Consider the following 13,262-nt stretch of genomic DNA (forward strand, 5'->3'; position numbering starts at 1 on the left):
AACAGTACCATCAAAGTGACGCTTGATTTTGTAGACCCATCTGCATCCAATGACACTAAAGTGAGATTGTCTCGACACTAGATCCCATTTGTCATTTTTGTAAAGGGCATTCATCTTGCTGTTCATAGCATTAACCCAGTTGTGGTCCTGTTGAGCCTCTTTTAAAGAGGTAGGTTCAGTTTGAGGAGTGGTTTGGGTCAAGTAGGTGAAGACTCTAGGCCGTCGGGTTCCATCTTGGGACCTTGTTACCATGTGATGGGATCTTGTGGGCTCAACTAATTGGTTGTTAGGTGCACCATTGGAGGAAGACTCAAAGGGATTAGCACTGATTTGGATGGCTGAGGAACTTGGGAGAGTAGGAATAATTATGGGCAATTCAATAAGAGGCGATCTCACTTTTGGTTTGTCAAAAAGTCTAGATTCAATGCACTCAGATCTGAGTGACTCTAACCATTTTGAAATGTCTGATGTAGTAATAGAAGAACCACAATGAGAGTATAAAAGACTTCCTTCATCAAATATAACATGTCTATATATGATAACACGATTGGAGACTGAATCGTAACAGATATAACCTTTATGACAACTTCCATAGCCAATGAAGACGTAGGCTTGAGCTTTGGGTTCTAGTTTTGAAGCATGTCTAGGCCCACTCAAAGGATAGATGGTACATCCAAAGGTTCTCATATGACTATACTTCGGAACTTCATGCAAGAGCTTCTCGTACGGCATCATTTTCAAGTCTGCAATAGGCAACCTGTTAATAAGATGAACAATTGTTTTAAAAGCATCAAACCAGAATTTTTGTGGCATATTGACATGGATACTCATGGTGAATCCCATTTCCACCAGGTGTCTATGTTTCCTTTCAACTATTCCATTCTGTTGAGAAGTGCAAGGACATGTTATCCATTGACGAATACATTGGTTTTCAAGAAATGTGGTAAATTCTTTGCTCATGAATTCCTCTCCTCCATTTAAGGAAAATTTTAATTTTTGTCTCAAGTTGACACTCTACTATGCTTGAAAAGGTTTTAAAACATTGAAACGTATCATTTTTCTTGGACAAGGGAAAGATCCATGAGAAGCAAAAATAGTCGTCAATTATTAATAAATAATACGTGTACCCTTCTCGCGAAGCGCATGGTACTGGGTGGCAAAGATCAGCATGTAATACTTCAAGAGGTTTTGTGGCATGAAACTCAGCCTTAGAAAAAGGAATTTTATGCATTTTTCCATACACTCATGAAAAACAAAAATTCAATTTATGTTTGTCATGAATGGGAATGAAACCAACAACTTTCAATGAATTCAATAACTGAAAATGAGCATGTTCTAGACGTAAATGCCACAACTGAAAATCTGAACAAGAATTTTGTGAAATTAAAGACATATTAGCAGTCTTTTCTTCATCACTGATAGTTGAGTCCTTTCTCTCTCTTGTCCATCTATATAGTCCTCCTTTCTCAAGCAGCCATGTGTGAATTTCTCAAGCAGCCATGTGTGAAGAATCATGCCCGTCTACACATTCTTAACAGCAAAACATTAAAGTCAAATTCAATAAAACACTTATTGTCTTTGGTAAACCTTGCAACTGACATAAGATTCTTGTGTGCTTTAGGAGCATGCAACACATTTTTCAAGATAAAAGATGACGTTTTGCTATGTAGAGATGTGTTCCCTATATTCTTGATAGGCATTGTACAACCATTGCCAACAACAATAGAATTAGATCCATGATGGAGAACTTTACCTTGCATATCTTGATCTGAGCTTGTCACATGATGAAAGGCACCTGGATACCAGGCTGAGTTGTGAGCAGTGGCAGGGGGGGTGGGCGCCTGGGCCATGGCCCAGGTGAGCTTCAGAAAAAAAAAATTATATTAAAAAAATCAGTTTTTTTTTTACTCTGGCCCAACCCGCGGATGGTCTTGGCCTGACCCGCTCACTCCCTCCCGTCTTTCGCCCCTTTCTCTCTCGCTCACTCCCTCTCTGCCCTACCCTATCTCATTTCGCCCCTCTGTTTCCCGCTTGCTCAGACGGTCCCCTCCTCTCTGGCCCACAATCGTAGCAAATAGCAGGGCCCTCTTTCTCATGCCCTCTCTCTCGCTGGCTCCTCTTTCCCTGCCCTGGCCCACAATCACACATCTCACTGGCTCCTCCTTCCTTGCCCTGGCCCACACCACAATCACAGCTCTCGCTGCCCGCTGGCTCCCTTTCTCCTTGCCTTGGCCGACAACCACAGTACAGAGACTTGGCGGAGGTAATTTGGGAGCATTCTGTACTGCAACCTTTTGATTTTGAAGAAAGTAGATGCACGGCATAGACTTCATGTTTTACATCATTACATGCCATTTTTATACTTGTTTTCTATTATAATTTGCAGCCTTATTAATTATGAGGAGGCTGGAGAAGGAATTCAAGGAAGGGAAGCTATTGTTGAGCTGCTAGAATCCCGATTTTTTTTCTTAGCTGCAAATGCTCGGTTAACATTAAGGCAAGGTTCAAAGTGTTCGAGAGACCTTGTCAATAGTGTTGTAATATCTGAAGAATTTTTGTCTTAATTCTGTCCAAGTAGATATTGGTCGACCTAATTCTGTGAAGCCCTAGTTCTGTTAACGTTGGTGTCTGTGTCTGTATAAGACCACTCGGTAGTTGCTTGATCATATGGGCATATTCTTTTCATATAACTGGAAATTGTGCTTTTTCTGAAATAGTTATGTGGTTGGATGTCTTTCTCACATTTTCTGCTCAATGTATCTTCTTCATCTTGCTTTCTTAGCCAATTCTCAAGAATGTGGTGTTATCAGCAACATTGTAGTTGATTATGCTAGAAAGTAGATTGCTTAGTTAACTGTTACTTCAATCTATTTGTGGGAAAAGCTGTTAACTTAATTAAGTTTGTTTGGAAGGAGTAGTCATGTTATCTTTTTTTCATCTTGCTTAGTAGAAATGATGTTTTTTTCTTCTGTGTTTTCTGTTATACTGTTTTTAGTATTTAAGTGCAGACTTTTACAGTTTTATACTACAAACTATATGCTGCTCATAACTTTGTATATTGCATAATGCATATGCCATATGCTTATATGCTCATATATATATGTGTGTGCTGCTTATAAGTTCTGTACATATTACTTATTTTTTTTAATCAGTCTTGTATATGTTATAGACAATATATGTTGTATATTTGTGCAGTTATAAACTTATAATACTAGATATATAACAATTACTTCTTTAATGCGCACTTATGATTGTAAAATCTGAAATCAGACTTCAGAGTATGTATATTACATGGAAGAAGTAGAGAACTATAGATTTGGAACTGATGGGGGTTTAGTGTAGCACCTGGTTGAAGTCTATTCTATGCAATCAAACTCAAGTTCAGACTTTGGATTAATTTGGCACTAGTTTTTAAATTGTATTTATATTCTACTTAACATCCGATATTTGTATATAATTAGGACAGATGTCATACATAAATTCGTAATGCTTGCATCTTAAATTCGTAATGCTTACATCATAAATTCGTAATGCTTGCATCTTAAATGTTGTCAATAAAGTCGGAACCCCTTTGAGATCCTTGGACTTGAAGAATTTTGAGGATCTTAAATCCATACTTTTGAAATCTATACATGTTCGGTTCCCTTGGATCATTATTGAGATGGAGGCTTCTCAAATATGAAATACCATGTTTGAGAAGCTCCTGCTAGACAGATCCTCAAATTCTCTCTCTCTCTCTCTCTCTCTCTCTCTCTCTCTCTCTCTCACACACACACACACAAACTCACACACACACACACACACACTAGTTAAGTGAGTAATGTTACTGCTGGAATAATGTCTTTAGGAAACACAAGCTTAAAAGCTTTTTGTTGTATATGATGTCAACGACATAGAATGCCAAACATTTGAACCTAATTGTTTGGGTGCAATAAAGGGAAGAATAAAGATTAGGTTTGCATTAATATGTTCTTCAATTTTGTATGTTCACATTTTTTTATTGTTTGGCATCATGAGATCTTCATATGTTGCTTACATTGTGTTATGTTTATTGGGTTTGTATATATCTAAAATGTTTAAATCTTATTGTCTATTTTAAATTCCAGGTTTTTCATGTTAGTTTATTGAGAAGAAGATGAAAAATATTCAAGATTATTTAAAAAAAAAAACAAGTTATTGATCAAGAGGGAGAAAACCAAGAGGAAAGAAACCGAAGGGGAGAAAACCAAGGGGGAAAAAAGCAAAGAGGGAGAAAACCAAAATGTTGGTTGTTCTAGTCCGAAAGCTCTTGATCTTGTTCTTTGTGACTCAGATTCTCCACCTTTTAAGTATTCAAAAATTGAAACTGCAGAAAGCATCGTGCGTGATCCAAGGTTGCGACATCCTATATGGGAGATATCAGTAAATGAGAGAGATGAAGTTAGGCGAGCATATATTAATTATGGGTCATATCAACACATGCTTCATAGATATCCAGTGTCAGGTCCTTCAAATCATCCTCGTAAATTTCAAGATTCATGGTTTCAAAAATTTTCATGGTTAGAATATTCTCCCAAGACAGATAGTGCATATTGTTTGCCGTGTTATCTTTTCAGTACTCCATATTCAAATGATAGTCCATTTATTACAGAAGAATTCGGAGTTTGGAAGAGGGTGGGTGGTAGTGAGAAAACATGTGCATTTCGTATTCATGAAGGGACAAGTCAAAATTCACCCCATAATATGAATGTGAGTGCATTTAATGACTTAAGTCGTCAAAACAAATACATAGATAAAATGATTGAAAAGCAAAGTTCAGAGCTTGTTCACAACAACCGCTTGAGATTCAAGGCATCTGTAGACACAGTTCATTGGTTAGCATTTTAAGCTTGTGCTTTTAGAGGTCATGACGAAATTTAAGTTCAATGAATCAAGGTAACTTTATTGAGTTCATTAAAACTTTAGCTAGTTATAATGACAGAGTTGCACAAATTGTCTTGGATAATGTTCTAAAGAATGTTCAATATACATCACCAACAGTTCAGAAAGAAATTTTACATGTTTTTGCAAGTAAAGTGAGAGCTAAAATTATAGAAGAAATTGATGATGCTAAATAGTGTATTATTATTGGTGAAGCTCGAGATGAGTTCAAGAAAAAGCGAACGACTGTTGTTCTTAGATTTGTTAATAAGCAAGATCAAGTTCAAGAGCGATTTTTAGATGTTGTGCATGTAAGGGATACCACAGCAATTACTTTGAAGAATGTAATTTCTACTTTATTGTCTCAACATAATCTTAACATTCAAGATATAAAGGATTAAGGATATGATAGTGCTAGTAATATGCGAGGTGAATTGAATGGATTGCAAGCATTAATTTTGAATGAAGGTCCTTATGCATATTATGTTCATTGTTTTGCTCACAGATTATAACTTGCACTTGTTGCAGCTTCAAAAGAAGTTGGCCATGTTCATAAATTTTTTGAACTGTTCACATATGTAATGAATGTTGTTAGTGCAAGCAGTAAACGTAATGATGAATTGCATGAAGCTCAAGCAAATGAATTTGCATTCAAAATTGCTATAGATGAACTTGAAACTGAAAGAAGACTTAATCAAATTAGATCACTACAGCGGCCTGGTGATACTAGATGGGGATCTCATTTTGTGTTTGTGTGTAGTTTAATAAAAATGTTCAATGCAACATGTGTAGTATTAGAAAATTTAAGAGACAATGGATCAACATCTCAAATACGGAGTGAAGGTCTTTCAGCTTATGACATGATCACATCCTTTGACTTTGTATTTATTTTACACTTGGTACAACAAATTTTGGGACAGAGTGATACTCTTTGTCAGTCATTGCAAAGGCAAAGACAAGACATTTTAAATGCAATATCTATGGTTTATAATTCAATAAAGTTTCTACAAGAACTTAGGGAGAATGATTGGGATTCATTTATAGATACTATGGGAGCATTTTGTGTGACACATGATATCCCTATTCCAGATATGGATGCTCAATATTTTGTCAGAGGATCACGTTCTCGTCGTGAATGCAATTTTATTACAGTGAAACATTATCATGTCGATATTTTTATTGCTACCATTGATTCTCAACTGGTAGTGTTGGATAGTAGATTTAATGAAAATTCTATGCAAATACTACGTTTGATGTCGACATTCGACCCTAGAGATCAATATGAGTCATTTAATGAACAAGATGCGTACACTCTTGCAGAGAAGTTTTATCATGAAGATTTTTTAGACTCAGATCTTATGAGTTTAAATTATCAGTTGAGGTATTATAAGAATGATATTTGTCATCATCCAAGTTTTCAAAATTTGGGTACACTATCAGATGTATGACAAGTAATGGTACATAGTAGAAAAAGTGAAGGAAATCCTTATGTATACAGGTTGTTTAGTCTCATTCTAACGCTTCTTGTCTCTACTGCAACTACAGAAAGGGCATTATTTGCTATGAAGCTTATTAAAACAAGGTTGCGTAACAAAATGGAGGATGAATTCTTTGTAGATCGTTTGCTTTTGTATATTGAGAAAGAAATTGCTCAAATGTTTGATTCCAATGATATTATTGATGCCTTTTACAAGATGAAAAGTCGTAGAGCACAATTGCAATAGGTAAATAATTTTGTTGCATCATTTTTATATTAATGTTTATTTGAGTTATTATTTGGTTTCAAGGATGCAGTTTTTGTTTATATTTTATTGTGCAGGTGAATGAATAATGATATGTAACTATTTTCAATAAAAACAAAAGAAAAAACTGATTGTATTACATAAAAAGAATACAAAACTACTTGTTTTAGATAAGTAACATGTTTTGATTTTGAAGTTTATAGATGTATTTGTTTGCTATATTTTGAGTTGTGATATTTATATATCCACCTTATGCTCACTGCTTACACTTATGCCACTACACCTTATCTGCTGAGGACAGATCGCATTTTGTGCTAATGACACAACCACTTATTAAATGTGTCGTAGGACAGGTCGCGCTTCACGTTCATGACGTGGACAATTATATACGACATATGTTCACTTTTATTATACTGTAGTTTACAAATATTATCTAAAGTGTGTGTGTGTGTATATATATATATATATATATATATATATATATATATATATATATTGTATTATAGTTCGTTAGATCGTTTGGCCCGCCCCTGAAAAAAATCCTGCCTCTGCCCCTGGTTGTGAGTATGGTTGACAGTTTCATGATTGCTAGATGTAGTGTCAGACTTTCCCATGTTGAAAGCCATGGCCATAAATGCCTTTGGAATATCATAGCACTATCGAGTAGTGTGATTCCTTCTTCCACAATATTGACAAGTTACTTCTTGGCTAAACTTGTTAGTACTATTATTTTTACCACAGTTTCTTCTTCCTCTATTATAAGTTCCTCTTCCTCCATTACGGCCTCTACCCCTGCCACCAATGTAGCTACCACACCCGCACCCCTGGTCAGCAACAAAGGCACGCCCATGCCCTCGTTCAGCAATAAAGGTAGTAGTTGTGGCTTCAATCTGAGTAAGTTGGGATGCGGAAAGCATTCAAAGTCGCTGCTCTTGAGTAATCAACATATCATAAAGTTCAGACCATGATGGCAGATCTTTAAATGCAGTAACGGTGGTGATGAAATATTCATATTCAGAACTCAGCCCATTCAAAGTATAGAGAACAAGATCTGTGTCTGAGACAAAATATTGCACGGTGCTAAGACAATCATATAGAAAACTAATATGCTGAAGATAATCAGTCATGGACATTCCTCCCTTTTTGATGTTTTGTAGTTCTCTTTTCAGTTGAATAATATGGAAATTGTTTTGGGAGGCATAGTGTTTTTCAAGAATGCACCAAGTATCTCTAGTTGTGCTAACACGAACCAGTTGTGACATGATTGGTTGAGTAACAATGACTTTGATCCAACTTAATGCAAGTTTATCTTCACGGTACCATAAATCATAGGGAGGATTTTCTTGGGTGTGTGCTTCATCAAGGAATTCAGATAGCGAAGAACATTTTCCATTAACATACTTGATCAAATTTTGACTTTTTATAACACTTTCAAGTTGAGAATGTTAGAGAAGATAATTTGATCGATCAAGCTTAACTGAAACTAAACTTGAGAAGGCATTCCACTGTGTACCTAGGGCAGCAAAAGTTGTTCGGATGACGTTAGAAGAGGATGAGGTAGCCATTTTGAAGCTTAGTTTCCTCCTTGGCAGAACTGAAGCAGGAACAAAAACAGGGGCAGCAGTATGGGTGGCTGGATAAATAGCGATTCTGGCCGGAACCGACATCGATTCCGGTCGATCACCAGACCGTTGGAAGCACTACTCCTGAAGGATGCTGCACGTACAATATCTTGGAGAAAAACCTCTTGTGGAGACAATGCCGAACAAAAGAAGGAGGCTGGGAGGCGGCAGACACTGTTTTTCTTCAAAAAAAAAACAAGCAGTAAGAGAAAAATTGATTTCTCTTCACCGGTAGCTCCAAAAAAATTGAAATTTTACAGAGTGATTCTTGATATGCAGACAATTCTTTTGAATCCTTGCTCGATACCTAAGGTGGCCGGAGTTCATAACGTCGGCTGTTTTTCTTGCCGTCAGTATTCTCCCCTGTTCAACAATACAACACCTGCTGAATGAGAAGACCTTGGTTGTTTTCCAATCTGTCAACAACGGCAAACCAAGGATAATGACAGAACTCAAAGGTTGTTGGCTCTGATACCAAGTTAAGAAAAAGACATAAAGAGCAAACGAGAAAGAGAACACAGGCATAACGTGGTTCGGCTAAAATCAGCCTACATCCACACCAAAGACACTCTCTTCAATACAATACTGTTACAACAGAGATATATATATATATATATAGTCATTTTAAACAGCTTAGACCCTTGATTTTAGGATCTAGATTCACTCGACAATTTTGGGCTGGATTACAGGAGACGATAGAGGAAGATATTTCTTGACTTTTAGAAATAATATCTTCTCCTTTGTAACGGACCATATCCGTTCCATAATCATATCAGTTCCAAAAAGCCTGAGGAGATGGACTGGTCCAATTTTTCAGATTTTCCTCGAATTCTGTGGGTTCTGCAAGCGAAGTCTGCAATCTCTTGGTTAGCCAAGGAGTTGCTCCTGAATGTAAATATTGGAGATTTGAGGAATCTCCTGCGGCTGTTAGCACAAGTTAGTTGTGCTTGATAGAATTCCCTCATGGATTTGTCTTTAATTTTTGTTTTCGTTGATCATTCTTTGATTTTTTTTCTAATAAAAGTAGGAGGCCTACCACCAACATCTGTTCGTCATCGGAAGTTGTCTTTCTTTCGTGTTTGAGTTATTGTGTTTGTATCTTTTCATCCTTTTTGAAATTTACCGGGGTTCGAGTTTTTTGGGGCCATGTTCTTCAGATCTCCCCTCTCTTTTTCTCAACTGTTGTCGGTGACAGAAGATGGTATAGACAATCTGCGACTTAAAATCACATGATCTTAAAGAACCCAAAACTCATGTGGTCTTGGAAAAAATGCAACCAGAAACGTTTCAAATGTTTTAAGATATGGTTATAAAATTATAGTATTTTTGCCTATACAGAATTCCAGGGATCCAATACTTTAACCTGTGTTTCATGTTTAACATGATTTTCTGCATTGATGGCAAATGGATCCATTGTGAATTGAAAATTCATTTTTTGTTCTACTTGATTCAAACTCAAACTATATTTGTTCACTCCCAAAGTAGGGATGTAAATGGATTGAATATATTCAAGGAAATATCCAAATTTGAATCCCTTAATCATATTTGGTTAAGAAATCTAAATCTGATCATTAATGATATTTAGATTGGATATGCAATTTCATAATTGCTGGTCACCAAGAATATTTTCTCATGAAAAAAGAAAACCAAAAAATAAACTACATGTTTTTAACACCAAATTGTACATTGATCATGAAAACTTTTAAATTGTGTATTCTTAGCCACAATTTGTGGTCAAGACTTAACAAAGCGAAACCATATCGACTGTGCTTTGTTGTTCTGTATTCTATCAGGTGAATTCAAAAAAGTCAGCAATCTTATAAACAACCAAGTAGTTTTTAGGTCACCCGAGCCAGAAAGAATCGTTTATCTATTGGGTCATAATCCAAGGTCCACCGAGTAAGTTTGGACCGTCAACGAATTACATGTTTTTTTTAGTCACATTTTGTTGAATATTAAAGTTTGCTCTTTTTTGAATTATGAGACATCACAAACTTTACTACGTCTAGACATAAATTCATATTACATTTTATTCAGTTTTAATTGATGAAAAGATCAAGCAAGAAGTCCTGACAGACTTACCTTCTTCATCTATTTATATAAAAAGAAAAATACATTATAAAAAGTTTATGAACTGAGTCATAATCCAACCGAGTCATGGAGTCTAACTTACTGACGTAGTGGCCTGGTCTCCAACTTACTGACGTCGTGGCCTGGTCTCCAACAAATATGAGCCTGAATCATGGGTTATCAACTATTCTCTCTCTCCCTCTTTCTTTTGTCCTCAAATTTTTGTAATTAGGAGACTTCTTGTCTTCAAATTTTGATATAGATTCTCATTTTATCGGCTCTCTCTTGTGTTTTTTTTTTTTTCTCTCTCTGTGTAACATCTTCGGATCAATCCAGACTAATGAATATCCAGAGATACGGATCCGACTCATTAAGAGTTTCACCATCCGGCTACAGTTTAGGGTTTAGGTCTTCGCTGCTGCTTTTCAAGTGACCCCAATTGTAAGCTGCCGCGCCGCCGCCTCGCTTCCAGCGCGACCCGTTCACGTCTAAAACGACGACCCAGGCAACACCGGGTCTGGTGGTAGACGTGGATCAGATCCTGGACCCGACGTATTGTAATGGGGACTTGTTCATTCTTGGGTTTCACAGAGATCCGAGATCCAAACTCTTATGTTCTCTCTCTTACTCTCTCTCGCTATATATGCGTAAGTAGTGAGAGGGCGGCGGATTAAAAAACCCTAGCGTTTCTTCTCATTCCTCTCCTCGCCTCTTCTCCATCTCTTGGTAGCTTCTTCTCTTCCTTCTCGTCTCTCTAGTGTTCCTGTTTTCTTCTCTTTACTTGCTTTTTCTGGTCTCCTGATTTCTTCTATTTCTGAATCCAATCTCCGTGTTAGGCGTTCTTCTTCTTCTTCGCTCGCTCTCTCTCTCTCTCTCTCTCTCTCAAAATAGGCGGTTGGGTGTCTCCTGAGCAGGTGATGAATTTTTCTGCGAATGCAGTGAGGTCATCGATGATGCAACAAAATATCGAGCTTTTTAAAACTGATGCTATGGGAGATGCCTCTCTTGTTTTCCTCTTTTTTGGGTTCCTATGGTGCTTTTCTCTCTGGACTTGGTTTTTTTTTTTTTTTACATTTCCATCGTCGTTTTGTCTTTGCGTCATTTCATCTCTTTTGAAGGTCTCTGTATTTTGAGTTTTTATGAACTTTTTGGGGTCGCGTTTTTCATTGAGGACTGAATACAATCCAACGCCTACTTGCTGAAAGCGTGAGGATAACAAAAATGTCCTTCTGATGAAACCAACGACGACGGCTCCCCTGTTGCGATTCTATGTTTTTGGGCTTCACGGTCCTTCCCACGATTATGGGTAATTTTTATGTCCTCCGAAGATACCTTTTTTCTTTTTGGTATTTTACCTGAGACTCTGAGAACCTTTTTTTCAATGTATATGCGTTTGTCTTTGGTTGTTCACAACTATCAAATCGATAGATTTAAGCACATGATTTTTGTTGCCACCTACAACTATTTGGGTTGCAGCGTCAACATCTTTCGAACTTAGTTTTTGAATCAAAATAAGTTTTCTAAATCAGATTTTGATTTTTGATTAATTTTGGATTTGTTGCGTCCATTGTGGATCTCAGATTAATGGATTTAAAGTCGAACCCCACCGTCCGGTCTTAAATTCTTGATGGATTTAAGATCGAACGTCACCATTGGATCTTAAATTCATCGATTTGAACATTAAACTCGTGGTTTTTTAACATGTAGCATGAATTGCAAATCCATTTAGTTTGTTGAAACTGAAGATTTTTTAAAATACCAGCTTTCGATTGAGATCGGAGGCTATCAGCAAACCTTAAAAGGCTGCTGTTAATAGGCTTCTGTAAATAGCAGGATGATATTTTGAAGAAACGAAGTCCCTGTTGTTTGTCTATCATAAGAAGCACGGTTAAAACCATTAGACTACTAGCCAAACACAAAGTGGCATCGAAGACTGCGAGTTAGTGAATAAATTTGTATCAATTGCTGATCATTGATCAGAATGGTTTTTTTTTTTTTTCTTTCTTACAAAGAATAACTCAACACTCAACACTGTAGAAGGCAGTCCAGGAGAGAGGCGTTGCTAAATCCTACAATCGGTTTGGCTGATCGTGTCACTTGTGGGATGTTGTGTATATCAAGATGGGTTGATACTGGGCCGTTGGATCGATTTGGTTTTCATTTTTTCAAGATTATAACTAATTTAAAATATTTTAAATTTATTTTAAACTGAAAAGATAATAGAATATAAACTCACATAGTCCCTCCGACATCGATTGATGTTTATAAACACACGCTAGTGTAAAAAGAATGGATTTGAAATCAGATGAGAGGGAGTCAACTTGAAAGCCATAGATCACAGATCCTCGGTGATTTGAGATCACCACTGCGGACCTAATCAAACGCAGCCTTATAGAAATAAAATGCTTGTAGGAGCCCTAAGATGCTTATTGTGCCTAGTTTTTATTGTTCATGTTAAACATTTAATCATATCTAACAGTAGCTGGTGGATTGAGTAAATTACTAAGAGAGCATCACAGATTCACAGGTGCAACGAAGAAAAAAATTATCGCAAGTCAGTGCTAGCTCTCCAAATGCGACAACCTTTGCTGTATAAAATCTGTGCGAAATCTGATGACAAAAGTTGTTTTCTGACGATTTGCACTTCTTGCATAAGGAACAGCTGAGATTTCTTATCACTTGTTACAAAAGCAACAACATTGGATTCATCAAGTAAAACACAATTATTGTGGTTAATATATCATACTAATCGGTTATACCAGAGCTATATTGGATCCTTAGATGATTGTATCGACTGTATGTTGTCATATAATGTCTACGTAAATACAGATATGTATGATGTCAAAGAATGCCTGCCTAAGTACAGGTAAGTATCTTTTTTTATTTACAATACTAAAAAATGCAGAGGGGTTAGTAAGATGCGAATTGA

General features: G+C 36.6%; 1 non-coding gene across 1 annotated transcript; it reads left to right on the forward strand.

Moving 5' to 3' along the window:
- The first annotated feature begins 11,241 nt into the window (after positions 1-11,241).
- LOC116249422 (small nucleolar RNA SNORD36) lies at positions 11,242-11,324 on the forward strand. Its single transcript, XR_004171187.1, has one exon. It is a non-coding gene; the product is annotated as a small nucleolar RNA SNORD36 (small nucleolar RNA).
- Positions 11,325-13,262: the final 1,938 nt, after the last annotated feature.

The sequence above is a fragment of the Nymphaea colorata genome, chromosome 2 (assembly GCF_008831285.2).
Source record: "Nymphaea colorata isolate Beijing-Zhang1983 chromosome 2, ASM883128v2, whole genome shotgun sequence".
Lineage (NCBI taxonomy): Eukaryota > Viridiplantae > Streptophyta > Magnoliopsida > Nymphaeales > Nymphaeaceae > Nymphaea > Nymphaea colorata.